The following is a 15,087-nucleotide window of genomic DNA, read 5'->3' on the forward strand; positions in this document are numbered from 1 at the left end:
ACGTAAAACCCTAGCGAGAGAACAGAAGAGAAGGTTAGAGAGAGACACAGTATGCTGACAGCATCCCACGAAGTTAAAAGCGTCCAGCACAAAACTACGTCGTTTTGCTCAAGCTGACAAAGTTAAAAGCATCCAGCACAAAACTACGTCGTTTTGCTTTGAAAATCTTTTATCCGAATAACAATACTACACTGATTCAATAAAATAATAATAAGTAAGTACAAAAAAATTCTCTTAAACTATTACTTTTTTACAAATTACCTCCTTGAATTAAAAATCGCCCTTTGAATAATTAATTTATTACAATTAAGGACAAATTAATCACAAAAGATTATTTAACCTTTTTTCATTAAAATTTTATTTCTTATTAAATTATTTTTATTATTTTCTCTCTTATATAAATAATAATGATACTATTTACCTTAATTTTATTTTTAGTATCAATTTATTATAAAAATGAAAAAATAGATAAATAAATTTGTAAGTATCATTTTCTAAATTGATTAACTTATTATTATAACTTTATTATTTAAAATAAAACGTATTATAATACCTTCTTTTCGTGTTATATATTCATTAAAAATTAAAAAATTAATTAATTTTTTTAAAAAAATTCTACTAAATTTTTTTATTTAAATAATTAATTAAATAAATTGAAAGTAAATTTATGCAAATTTAATAAAAAAATATCTCATCAAATTAGTATGAATTTTTTCATAATTTATTTAAATTTTTTCATAATTTATTTAGATAAAAAATATATATTAAATGTAATTCAATAAAAAGAGATATTATGGTCCTTTAATGAAATATAGTATAATTCTTGAAGTATGTTGCAACAAAATGAGATACTTTATAGAGTTTTTATGCACAAAATATAATTCAGGAATTATTTGAAATTTTTTTTGCACTTTTCTCTAATAATAATAATCACGTACCAAATTCCTCTCCACAGTTTTGCTCAATCAGCAACCAACGCACACAATTCCAATAATTTACTTGAATGATTCGATCAGACAAAGAATCAACTTAAGGATTTTTTTTTCTTTTTTTTTTTCATAAACACAGTCGCACAGCATTCGAATACTCAACTTCAACTTTGAATTCTAATTCTGATGAAGTGACTATCAGCTTTGAAGCATGACACGTGAGAAAACCTCGTGTTGGACGCAACCTCGGACACGTGTCCGACAGGTGCTAGACGTGTCTTAAATTTTTATCAGACACGGCCGGAGGACAGGGCTCAGTCCGATCAAACTTTAAAAAAGAAAAAGAGAGAGTGAAAAAAAAAAAAAAAACCCTAAGATTCAGTATACAAATCAGCCATTAATACAATACAATTATGACAATCTTGGGTAGCGGTGAACAGGGAAGAGAGAGACGTATGATTGAAAAGAGATAAGTTCAATCTTAAAGGATTGGGAGAAAGATCTTGTCACCTCTCGGCCGCCTACAAGACCACCGGACATGGCCAGCTGATGATGTTGTCGACGATGGATTGGTATTTCCTTGTTTTAGGGGTTTTGTTTTTTATTAAAACAGAAATAAAGTTTTTGGTGGTGGAGTGTTTTGAAAAAAGATCACGTTAAAGTTTTAGGCCATGAATTTGTGTAAAATAAAATAAGACGGTATCAAATATGTTATTATTGTTAAAATTAATACTGTAATAGTCCAAAAACAAAAACAGTAGAAAACAAAATGTATATCAAATGGACCGTAGTATTGCTTTTGGGTTAACAGTATAAATATCAAGCATAGTGATGGACCGGGCCATTAGGGCTCCTGGGTTTGGTCTTTGACCATGTAGTTTGTTATTTTTGGGCCAATGGCCTTGATCCAGCCCAAGTTGGGGATGCTGTATTTTTGTTCATATTTATACAATTGCATAATATTTCAAAAAAAAAAATTAATAATACAGATCAATCTTATCTCTGTTACGGCCCGTTTGGTTACCAGGAATAAGACTTGTGACCAAATAAGTGTCTTGTTATTAGTTTCATTGGTCTATCTAATTTTTACATGTTTTGGGCTTCAATGGAGCCCCTCTTTTTTTTTCGTTCTTGGGAATGAGTCCTTACTGTACATTAACCTACATACATATATATGTTTAACCTTTCAGAAAAAAGAAAAAAAAAATTAATAAATAAGAATTGTAATTTTTTTTTTGTTTGTATTTTAATTAAATTTAGACATATTGGACCTTTATATTTTTAAAAAATAAATGACATGGATGGTGGGTCTAATTTATATAAGTTATATTTATTATTTTATTGTTGTATCTTTGCCGTGTCCTGTGTCCGTTCGTCTTAGAATCATAGCTACTCAGCCTTTGGTTTGGAAGAGATGAAAAACATAATTCACAATTAAGTGGAATCTGTTGTGAATCTAAAAGAAAATATAGAACATAAAATTATATCTTCAATATAGAGAGAAGAATGTAGAAAAGGGAGATAAATCTTATTATTTTCTTAAATCCAAGTACATCGATATAACAATGAACAATCCGTATTTATAGCCAAACTTTAGTCAACATCCTTAATGCACCATTAACCAAGTGCATTTACCTCTTATTTATTGCATTGCATTTAACTCTTATTTATTACACTGCATTTAATTCTTATTTATTACACCATTAATTCAACACTATACAATTAGTGGATACCACATATATATAACACTCCCCCTTGGGGTCCATTACACAATACTAAGTATATGCCTCGTTAAAACTTTGTTAAGAAAAATCCAGTGGGATAAAAATTTAACGAAGGAAAAAAGAGTACAATATTCTTGTGTATATGAAAATGGTATTGTATAGGTTAAAACTGCCTCATTAAAACCTTGTCAGGAAAACCAAATGAGACAAAACCTGAGCAAAGGAAAAAGAGTACAGTATGCCAATACCTTTTCAATTTGGTGCTCCCCCTTATTGTTGCATTAGTTCAACACTAAAAGTCCTTGAGTTAACGTATTCCAATATTGTATACCAATCTTTTGAACGTCATAGTTGGTAGTGCTTTAGTGAACATGTCTGCTAAATTTTCATTTGAACGTATATGTTGAATATCAATATCACCATTATTCTGACGTTCATATGCATAAAAGAATTTTGGTGAGATGTGTTTGGTCCTGTCACTTTTGTTATAACTCTCTTTCATCTGTGTAATGCATGCAGCATTATCTTTATATAATACTGTAGGGCTATCTTTTATTGATGAGAGGCTACATGTTATTCGAATATGCTGGATCATAGATCTCAACCAAATGCATTCTCTATATGCCTCACGAATTGTGAGTATCTCTGAATGATTTGAAGAAGTTGTAGTCAATGTCTGTTTTATAGATTGCCATGATATAGCGGTGCCACCACAGGTAAACATATATCCTGTTTGTGAATAAGTTTTGTATGAATCAGAAAGATAGCTAGCATCTACATATCCAATTAACTAGAAGTTTGATTCTTTTGAATAAAACAATCCCATATCAATTGTACTATGAAAATATCGTAATATATGCTTGATTCCATTCCAATGTCTGCAAGTTGGTGCAGAACTGTATTTTGCTAATAAAATGACTGAAAATGCTATATCCGGCCGTGTGCAATTTGCAAGATACATAAGAGCACAAATTGCAATGAGATATGGCACTTCAGTACCAAACAATGTTTCATTATCCTTTCGATGACGAAAAAGATCTCTCTTAATATCAATTGATCGAACAACCATTGGGGAGCTCAATGGGTGCGTTTTATCTATATAGAATCGCTTCAAAATCTTTTCTGTATATGTTGACAGGTGGACGAGGATTCCACTTGATAAATATTCAATCTGCAGACCAAGACAAAATTTTGTTTTTCCGAGATCTTTCATATCAAATTCTTTCTTTAAATAAGTGGTTGTCTTTTCGATATCATCCAATGTTCCCACAATATTCAAATCATCAACATATATTGCAATAATAGCAAAACCATATCTTGACTTGTTAATAAAAATGTATGGATAAATATGATTATTCACATACCCTTCTTTTATCAAGTACTCGCTAAAACGATTATACCACATGCGCCCAGATTGTTTTAATCCATATAAGGATCGTTGTAATTTGATCGAGTACATACTACGTGGTTTTGTTTTAGGCATTTGAAATCTTTCTGGGATTTTCATATAAATATCACTTTCTAGTGATCCATATAAATATGCCGTTACCACGTTCATTAGATACATATGCAATCTTTCTGTAATTGCCGAATGTATTATGAATGTAGTTGCATCCATCACATGTGAGTATGTTTCATTATAATCAATACCAGGTCTCTGCGAGAAACCTTGAGCTACCTGTCGAACTTTGTACCTTATAATTTCATTTTTCTCATTACGTTTTCGTACAAATACCCATTTGTACTCAACAGGTTTTACACCCTCACGTGTTTGGATTACAGGTCCAAATACTTCACGTTTAGCTAATAAATTTAGCTCTGCCTATATTACATCTTTTCATTTTGGCCAATCATTTCTCAGTCGACTTTCTTCGACATTTTCATTTTTAGGTTCCGGATCCTCATTATTAATATGAAGAGAAATTGTATATGAGAATATGTTGTCCCTGACAACTTCATTTATGTTTCATCTCTTCTTATAATTTATTGAGATCTCATTGATTTTCAGGTACCTTTTGATAAGTACACAAAACCTATTATTTCATGTATCAAAATAAGTGTTTAATTAGACTATTATATTATTTATAATGTATGAATGGGAAGAAAAAAAAAAAACAAAAATCAGTTATACTGTGTATATGTGTGTGCATGTGAAGAAGTGAAATGAGGAGAGAGAAAGAAGAAAAGAAAAGAAAAAAGAAAAAAGAAGAAAGAAGAAAGAAGGAAGCCAAGCCACGTGAAGAATAGAAAGGAGGAGGGAGAAAGAGAAAGAAGAAAAGAAAAGAGTAATCTAGGAAAGAAATGATAAGTTAGAAAAAGAAAAGAAATGACATAGAAGTGGTTGATGCATAATGGGTTGATACAGAAGTGGGCGGCAATGGTCAAACTAAGGTGTAGGTAGGTGGCACGAAGAAAATGAAGAAACAGTTTGGGCCATCATCACAGTCTACAAGTGGGTGTCTTTCTTTGGCTATAAAAGGCACACTTCGGAGGCAAATGAGAGTAGAAAGTTAGAGATAGAAAATAGAGAGTTAGAAATTGTTATAGTTTTTGAAAGTTTAATTTCTTGTGTAATTTTCTTTAAAACTTTATTTAATTTAATGCAAGTTATTTCCACAAGTTTCATTTTCATTTAATTTCTCATTCAAGTGTTTAATGTTTTATAATTGTAATTTCACTTCCATAGTTCGTGACAAATCTCAAAATTAATATTTTTAAATCTCATGTTTGGAAATAAAAACTCACCTTGAATGCGTGGTTTGACCCTACTTGCTATTAAACATTTTTAGTTAAATGATTGTAGGTATTTTATATGTTGATATGGAGTGTATTTGATAACGATAAATTCATAAATACACGTCTATCAAATGGTGCCGTTGCCGCTTCAAGATTGAGTTTCACATTTTTCTATTTTTACTTCGGATTATTTTATTTCATTTGTGTGTTTTATCCATTTTGATTTTCTATTTTTCTTTTTGAAGCCATCACTGGTACTAAAAAAAAAAAAAAAAAACACAGAGAATAAGGTTTTCTTCTACTCCCAATTTTAGAAAGACAGAAAAAATTTAATAAAAAAAAAGGTGTGAATTTTTCTCACTGTTGTGTACTTCTATTTTGTTATTTATTATTCTTTCTCTCTCTCTCTCTATATATATATATGTATGTATATAACAAAAAAAAAAAAAAAAAAACCATCTTCTTCAAACTGTTGGATGACCCAGAAGAAAAAAATCAAAAAGAGAAACCCATTTACAGTCCTCTTCACCAGCCATCAGCCGAGCCCGGAGCTCACCGCCTACCTCGCCGTCGCCATTGTCTCCACTGGCAGTACCCAAACCCATCATCCAGCAGCCGATTCATCCACAGCCGCTGCCCATCTCCGTTCACGGCCGGTTCTGGCCGTCTTGTCTCGCCAGTGCAGCACCACAGTCCTCCATTCTCACCGGCCGAGTTAACAGCCCACCTTCCTCCAACCCCGCCAAGCACTGTCGTCGCCACACCTCCGGCCCAAGCCGCCATCGGCCGCCGTTCTTCTCCTTGCACGACAGTCCAGTCCATCGCGCCATACTCACCGCCGCAAGCTTCTAAGCTCACCGCCGCGAGTTCAGCCGAGTCCAAAGTCGCCGCGCCGCCGTCCATCACTGCCGATTCCGCCGTCGCCATCTTTCCTCCGGCCAAGCTCGCTGTCGCCGGCTGCCCATCTCATCCTCGCTGAAACTCTTCTGGGTTTGGGTTTGACAAGACACATATATGATATATGTATGTATTATATATAATATATAATATATCTTATATATATATATATTTTTAAAGGCCCATATCTCTCTGTTTGGCTACAAGTGTAGCACTGTCCTAATTCAGGACCTGGACAAGAATCTAAACTGGTTTTGTTGTAAACCAGTTTAACCAAAACCAAAAAAAAAAAAAAAATAAATAAATAAATAAAAATTGCCGATTCAAATTGGGGACTTATTTTGGAACATTAAAAAACTTGGATATTCTTATTGGAGCACACGTGGAAAAAACGACAAACGATTGCTTTGTCTTCCAAGTAAGTAACTCAAATTTTTATACCGCGAATCTCCCGTTAGCAGTTTCATTTTTTTTTAGAGTAGAAAAACTTAGTTTTTTTTTTTAGGTGATTAACTTTTGCATGTGAATTTTAGAATATAATAACTTAGACGTAACCTTAGGTTCACAATTTATTTTATTTTATTTTATTTTTGTATTTCTTTATCTTAAAAAAAAAAAAAAAAAAAAAAAAAAAAAAATCACACTCTCACTCCGTTTTTATTTTATTTTTTATTGATTGTCTTATTTGTGTATCTTTTAATTAGCATTTGCATAAGATACTTAAGGACAAAACCCAAACAAGATACGGTCAAGATTTCATCACCCGTTTTCCGTGGCCCACAAATCATTAAATCCTTGCATTTGTCAACCCGAGCCAAATTTAATTTAATTTTAAAATCAAGTAGACATTGGCCATAGGGTTTTTCACATAGCTCATAGGATCCTCTTGGACAGAATTAATTTTTGGTCACTCCAATTAGTACCTTCCAACTCGACAATGTCTAAGGGTGTGGGCGTACCGTCATTAAGTAGGCCTCGTCCTCCCCACATTTCCTGGAAACTTCCCTGGTTGTCTTGTTGACAGGCCTTAATTGGTAAGCCTTTAATTGTTCTAAAAAAGAGTAGGAGCATTTTCATAGGAGCTTTAATTACTTTAGAAAAAAAAATTCATCATCCTTGAATTTAAACTCAAGATTAAAAAGCCAAAAATATTTGTGTGATTTGTGTGTGCACTCCAGTGTCTAGCCCATTTTTAGGATCTAATTCTCAAGGGCTTTTCCTTTAAAAAAAAAAAATTTGCGTGTGCTATTTTGTGTCCGTTTTGTATGCCCAACTGGTTAAGAGTTAACAAACGATTAATCCGTTGTTCTAGTGATCCTTCAATCTTTGCTTTGGAGAAAGCATTCTTACTTTCTTCCAAATCCAATTATTTTCCAATGGATCCACTTGTTCAACCAGTTCCACCACTTATTCCACCAGTCCACCACTTGTTCCACCAGCACAACCGATTGTCCCACCTGCTCCTAGAACTTTGAATGACTATTTTGCCCCTATCACAGCCAATCCACCCAATTGTATTGTTCTTCCTCCAGTCGGACCTCAATTTGAGATTAGAGCCCATATCATCAATATGTTGCCTAAATTTCATGCATTTGAAAGTGAACAACCTTATGTCCATTTAGGGAAGTTCCTAACCATTTGCAGTACTTTCAAAAATCAACATTTAGATGATAAAGGTGTCAAATTGCGTCTGTTTCCCTTGTCCTTAGATGATAAAGCTTCATTGTGGTTCAATTCTCTTCCTCCAAACTCCATTAGATGATGGGATGAACTTATTAAAAAAATCATGAACAAATTTTATCCAATGCAAAAAACGGAGTTAATGAGAGATGCCATAAGCACTTTTAAAGGGAAAAATGAAGAACAATTCCATCAAACTTGGGAGCGTTTTCATGATTTGTTTCTCAAATGCCCACATCATGGCTTTGAGAAACCACAATTAGTTCATTCTTTCTATAAAGGGCTTTCTCCTACTAACCGAACCATGATTGAGTCAATGCACCAAGGAAAGTTCAAGTCCCAAACTCCTGAAGAAGCTTATGCTTTCTTAGAAGAACTTGCTGAGAATGCCCAAAGTTGGAATTGGAACCCTTGTGATGACGAATTCTCTAGGAATGATCCCGCTAAAGGAACATCCAATCCTTTTGAGATCAAACCCGAACCTGAATTCAAATCAGTGATGCAAAGTTTGGCTGAAGGAGTCAAAGATTTGAATAAAAAATTTGATGCCTTTGCTCTCATGTCCACACCTTCAAAATGCAATGTTTGTTCAAGTTCATTTCATCCCACTGAGGCTTGTCCGATTTACTGTACATCTGAACCTTCAGATGCACAAGTTTGTGCCTTTAATACCTATAGGAAACCGACGGCTAATTCCTTTAGTCAGACGTATCATCCCGATACAAAAAACCATCCAAATTTTTCGTGGAAACAAAGTTTGCCTCCACAAAACTTAGGTGGTCCTCCAGGTTTCCAAGGTAATCCCAGTAGGCCCGCACCACCTCAAAGTTCTCTTGTCCCTCCAGGATATTTTCTTAGGAATAATCAGTTCAATCAAAATAGAGAACTTGCAATTGATCCAATGAGCAATTATGTTGCTCCTGTCCCACAGTACCACCGTGCTACCAATTATGAGGACACTTTGAAAATGTTTGCCCTTAATATTGATCAATCTAACAAGCAATTAGATCAGAGAATTCAAAAGTTGGAAAGTCACTTTGACCTCTTAACTCAGAGTCAACTCCAATTTCAACAAACTATCCAAAGTCACTCAACTCACTTCTGCACTGTCTAAAAGACAAAAGGGTACCTTGCCTAGCTAACTTGAAATTAATCCAAGAGGCAAAGAAGTGAATCACATTGGAACTTCTTCTCCCACTGACCAATCAAATAATCAAGTGAACTCTATCTTAACCCTTTGGTCAGGGAAGAAAGTCAATAATCAAGTTGAGTTACCCACCAAGGTTCCAAATCTGATCCAATCCATCTTCAATCTTATGTTCCCCCCGCCCCATTTCCTTCTCGACTAGTTAATAATTAGAAGGAGTCACAATATAGTGAGATCTTAGATATTTTTCAAAATCTTCAGATCAATATTCCATTTCTCACTGCTATTAAACAAGTTCTTTCTTATGCAAAGTTCATCAAAGATTTAGTCAAAAGGAAAACTAACATCTCAAAAGAAGCTTTCATAGCCCAAAATTGTTCTTCATTCCTACAAAATCAAGCCGTGGTTAAGCATAAAGACCCTGGGAGTCCAACTGTCATTTGTAGGATTGGAGAAAATTTACTGACCATGCTTTGTTGGATCTCGGTACTAGTGTGAATTTGTTACCATATTCAGTTTATTTGGAGCTAGCCTTGAATAATTTGAAGAAAATTGATGTTAGGATCCAATTAGCTGATCGTTCTATCAAAATTCCAAGGGGTATAATTGAAGATGTGATAGTGAAAATAGCTGATTTCTATTACCCGGTTGATTTCATTGTTCTAGATACCCAACCTACCCAAGGTATGCAAATTCCTATCATCTTAGGTCGACCATTCTTAGCTATCGCTAATGCTGTGATCAATTGTCGAAATGGTAGTATGACTTTAACCTTTAGAAACATGAAATTGGAAGTCAATGTGTTTAATTTGATGAAGCAACCCCCTGACTCAGATTCCATTGAAGAAATTTATCTCATTGATTCATTAGCCGCTCACACCTTTGAGAACTTTTACCTTGAGGATCCACTCCAACAGTGTCTAACATATTTTTGTGATAAGTTTGATGCGGATAGTTATATCGGTGGGTTCAATGTTTTACTCGATTCCACTCCAATCTTTGAACCACCGAAGATTAGGTTTGAACCATTATCTGTTCCAGCTACCACTGCTCTCGAAAATAAGAAGAAGCCACCTAAGGTTGAACTAAAGCCTCTACCCGACTTTAAAGTACTCTTACCTAGGTGAATCTGACACTTTTTCCGTGGTAATTGCTTCGGACTTGACTACCAATCAGGAAACCCAACTTCTTAAGGTTCTTAGGGAAAATCGTGCAGCCATAGGGTGGTCCATTGATGATCTTCACGGCATTAGTCCTTTAGTGGTTCAATATCGTATTCATTTAGATAACGATACAAAAACCTATAGGCAGCCCCAAATGAGACTTAACCCTAATTTAAAGGAAGTTGTTCGTGCTGAAATTATCAAACTTCTTGATGCCGATATCATCTATCCTATTTCTGATAGTCAATGGGTAAGCTCCATTCATGTTGTCCCAAAAATATCAGGCATCACCATCGTATCCAATAGCCATAATGAATTGGTTCCTACTCATGTCTAAACTGGATGACGAGTTTGCATTGATTATCGGAAGCTCAATATTGTCACTCGAAAGGATCATTTCCCTCTGCCTTTCATTGATCAAATGTTAGAGAGATTAGCTGGTCAATCCTTCTATTGCTTCTTAGATGGTTACTCTGGGTATAATCAAATCCCTATCCACGTTGATGACCAAGATAAAACCACTTTCACCTGTCCATTTGGCACATTTGCTTATCGTCGCATGCCTTTTGGTTTATGCAATGCACCTACTACATTTCAGCGGTGTATGATAAGTATTTTCAGTGACATGGTTGAAAGGTTTTTTGAAATATTCATGGATGACTTCTCTGTCTTTGGTTCATCATTTGAGCAATGCCTTCACCATCTTACTCTTGTTCTTCATTGTTGTCGTGACACTAACTTGGTTCTTAATTGAGAAAAGTGTCATTTCATGGTTAAAAAAGGAATTGTCCTCGGTCATAATATCTCCGCTGCAGGAATTGAGGTAGATTAATCTAAAGTTGACCTTGCCTCAAGTTTACCCATTCCCAAAACTGTTCGGGATATTAGAGCTTTCTTAGGTCATGCTGATTTTTACCGTCGTTTCATTAAAGATTTCAGCAAGATAGCAAGACCTTTCACCCATCTATTAGGGAAGGACATACCCTTTGAGTTTATCAATGCCTGTCACTCTGCTTTTGAACAATTAAAGTCAGCTCTCACCACTGCACCCATGATTTGTTCGCCAGATTGGAACTTACCCTTTGAAATCATGTGTGATGCGTCGAATTATGCAGTAGGAGTTGTCTTAGGTCAAAAGGTTGAGAAAGCACGACATGTGTAATACTCTTAAAATTAAAAAGGATATAATTGGGATTTTACTATTTATTTTAAGTGTTTTATGTGTTTATGTGGATATGTGTTTAGGTTTAATTGATTAAATTATTTGTTTGTTCTTTATTTTATTTAATTGTTTAGTCTTTAATTGATTTACTTGTCATTTGGGTTGTTTTTGAATTGTTTTGTTGGTTAATTATTTTACGTAATTTAATTGGGGTTTTAATTGATTGAATAATTGGTTTTTTTTTATTTTTTATTTAATTAAATAGGTTAAATTATTAGGGTTTTGTCTCATTACCATCACGTTTGAATAAAGTCGCCTTGTTTAATTAAGCCGCCTTAAAGATGTAAGGAATTGTTGATTTCCGTCTTTACGATTAAAGTAGAATTAGGGTTAGTATCTTTTCCTAAGCCTATAAATAAAACAATAAGGGTTTGCTTAGGGTTGTAATCACAAACCTTATTCACGAATAATGAAAATACAGAGAGTGAAACAGAGAGTTTAAGGGAAAAACTAAAGGAGAGGAAGGTAGGGTTTGAGCCAAGGATTGTAAGCCGAACTAAGGAGGAAGCTTGAGAGCTGTTTGAGGGTTAGAACCGGAGCAGAGGAATCCTTGACGGCGGTCACGATCGCCGAAAAGTTTAGGAAGAAGACGACGTTGAAAGGTTTCAAACCGAAACCGAAAGGCAAGTTCTTCTACTTTCTTCTTCCCTTTGGCTCGTGTTCTGTGCACCTAGATAATCTCTAGGGTTTAATCAATCAGTAACTGGAATTTACATGTTCAATATATGTTATATTAATGATCTGGTTGTGTTGAAATCAAAACTATTACAATTTCTACATGTCTCGTTTCAATTTTCAGTTCTTTAAGCATGTTGCTCTGTTGTAACTTTAGACTTTGTAATTTATTTCATCTACTGCAAACGAACCATGGGGATGTCATAGGGATTTATATAGGATCCTTAGGTTCAGTGGTGAAGAGGAACAGAGGGTTTGGAAAAGAACTGAAATTTCTTAAATTAGTTTCAGTGTTGTTCTGCAAACATATTGGTTTAATGGCTTTGTTTAATCTCTGTAATTGATTTCAAATTGTTGTTCTAAAATCATTGGGAGTCTGTTTTGGTATTAATAAGACCTTAGGATAAGTTTTTTTAAACCAACTGAATGGCAGAAACATGCCGGAGAAGAAGCAGAAAGTCAGAACGGAGCAGAACGGGGACAGGGGCTCTCAAAGGAGGTGAGAGCCGGCTCCATGGATGTGGGAGCCGGCTCCCATACTCATTGAGCTGGCTCTACATTCTTAAAGCCGGCTCTAGGCTCAAAAAAGAGACTGCTCTTGGAATTTAGAGCAGGCTCTTTCAAATAGGGATTTTCTGAATTTTTTTTTTTTACGATCTGTTTGCAAGTGTTGGAGCATGGGAACTGTTTGGATGGGTCTGGGTCTACACAGAGGTATTAAGAAATTTATTTTGGGTGTAATTAAGACCTTAAGTTGATTAAAGTTGACCTCTAAGTCAATAGGACAAACAGTATAAAATTAAGGAATTTTCTATGTTGTTAACGGATGGAAGAGAAATAAATTGCTTAATTAAATTTCAGCAATTGTTATGGGATTCAGTAAGTTATTTAAACTTATTTTATATGCATGGTGAAGTATTTTAATAACCAATTGGACTTGTGGCATAGTGTATGGCTCCGTGCTAAAAGATGAAACAGAATACGAGTATACAACTTAGTACGCTGTTATCGGACGAAATGAACTAAATTGCCTAAATTAGTTTAGCAATTAATTGGACTATACTATGATTATAAAACTTATTTGTAATGCATGATAGAGTCATATATATATTAGATGTGATCTACGCATGCTTTGGATGCTAGTTGTTGAACTTTTAAACCGTTTCCTGCAAATACATGGTTTAACTCTTGGATTTAAATTGCTGAAACTATAAATAGTCTCCTGCAAGTATTTGGGACGGTTCTGGATTGTAAATTGCTAAACTGTTAATTATGTGTTGTAATTTACATGGGTTGGATGTTAATTGTGGAATCTTATATATTATTCTACAGTTAATTAGATTATGGTTTTGAACTGTAATTGTTGTGGCATTGTATAAACTATTTTGCAATGATATGGATAATTGGTTTTGGACTGTAAATTACTTGCTTATTATTTATATGTTGCAATTTACATGGATATGGAGGATCGTATGCACCGGTATGGGACAGTGACATACTAGGTATGGTTTGGCTCAAAACGCTCATTCCTACCTTATAGATTTTAATTGGTGAACAGTTCTACCTGTTCAATCAATTATATGGATTTTGTGGATTATATGCACCAGTATGGGACGGTGACATACTAGGGACAGACTGATTCAAAATAACTCAGTCCTACCTATTTTGGATTAAGGGTTCGAATTATAAAAACATAATTCTCCTTATATTTAAGTCTGTGCAGCTGAATAAGCTGAACAACTTATTGGATTTCCTATGGATGGATATGAATGGATTTTAAATATATGTTTATGGTACCACGAGATGAGCTTGAGTCTCAGACTCGTTGGTTAGGGTGCGTATATGCAGTGGATGCGTAGTTGGCTATAGTAGGTTGAGGTGTACCCTGTTAGGTCTAGGTACTCATGCCCACCTTTGGGTGCGTTTTCTCATGTTGCCTTCTATTCAGGTTGAGACCCCTACTGTAGTCCAGTGAATGTCCCTTAGTGTGGATATATCTATATGTATGGACTAAATAGCTATTGTTGAGACATCTAGGGTGTATCTGCGTATCGAGTCACTGTTTGGATTGTAATTAGAGAAGAATTTGCATGTGGGCCTGACCCACTCTTATTTTTACAGGTGTTCGTTAGTTCCAAACTTAGAGCTGGATCGTGTTGAGCAGATACAGTTATTCACTCCACCGATGACCAGGGTTTTATTTCATATTTTAGACTTGAGATTCGTTTCCAATCTTTTGAGTTCAGTGAGATATTTTAGGGGTCCACTAGATGGATTCCCGAGTTGTAATAGAAATGGAGAAGTAGGATGTATCAGAATCATTCTTTGTTAATTAAATTTTATTCTGGGGTTTTTGGATTATGATTCTAGTTTCTTTTCAGCAATTTATTTATTCTTGTTTTTCTTATTTGTATTATGTGTTCGATTATTGCTAATTGATTTGATATCCTCGGGTTATCGGGCGTGGGCCTAGCCAACCCGCATCCGGGGAATCCAGGGGTATCACAGTTGGTATCAGAGCACTCCAGGTTCTAGTGTCCTTAGGAGTGTTTTCATTATAGGACTTTCGCGTTGCGTCTCTTAAAAACTTAGAGCCATATTAGGATTTTTTGTACTCTTGTTACGGTTCGATAGGGGGAGCTGATGTCAATTATATTCCATAATTATGGAATGGTTGACACTAGGAGGAGGATCTGGTTCAGGGCGAAAGCGATATGGACCCAAAGGAGTAAAGGAGGATGTTGTCAAGTTCTTTGTCAGAAACAGAACTTGGGGATCAAAGATTTAGTCCTAAGGTTGGCATTACTTAGACAGTATACACCAAGACTAGATTAAGATGTCGGTGTTAGGTCTGTATATCGGGGCCAACACAAATTTCAGATATTCTCAGAAAGGAGACAGACGAATAGTAGGA

At 34.8% G+C, this 15,087-nt stretch overlaps 1 pseudogene; it reads right to left on the reverse strand.

The window, feature by feature from the left end:
* Positions 1-8,115: 8,115 nt before the first annotated feature.
* Positions 8,116-8,212, reverse strand: LOC132310732 (small nucleolar RNA R71; annotated as a pseudogene).
* Between the last annotated feature and the right edge of the window lie 6,875 nt (positions 8,213-15,087).

This window comes from Cornus florida, unplaced genomic scaffold, assembly GCF_030987335.1.
Source record: "Cornus florida cultivar Cherokee Brave unplaced genomic scaffold, ASM3098733v1 CherokeeBrave_3.0.0_Hap2_Chr05, whole genome shotgun sequence".
In the NCBI taxonomy this organism is placed as follows: Eukaryota; Viridiplantae; Streptophyta; class Magnoliopsida; order Cornales; family Cornaceae; genus Cornus; species Cornus florida.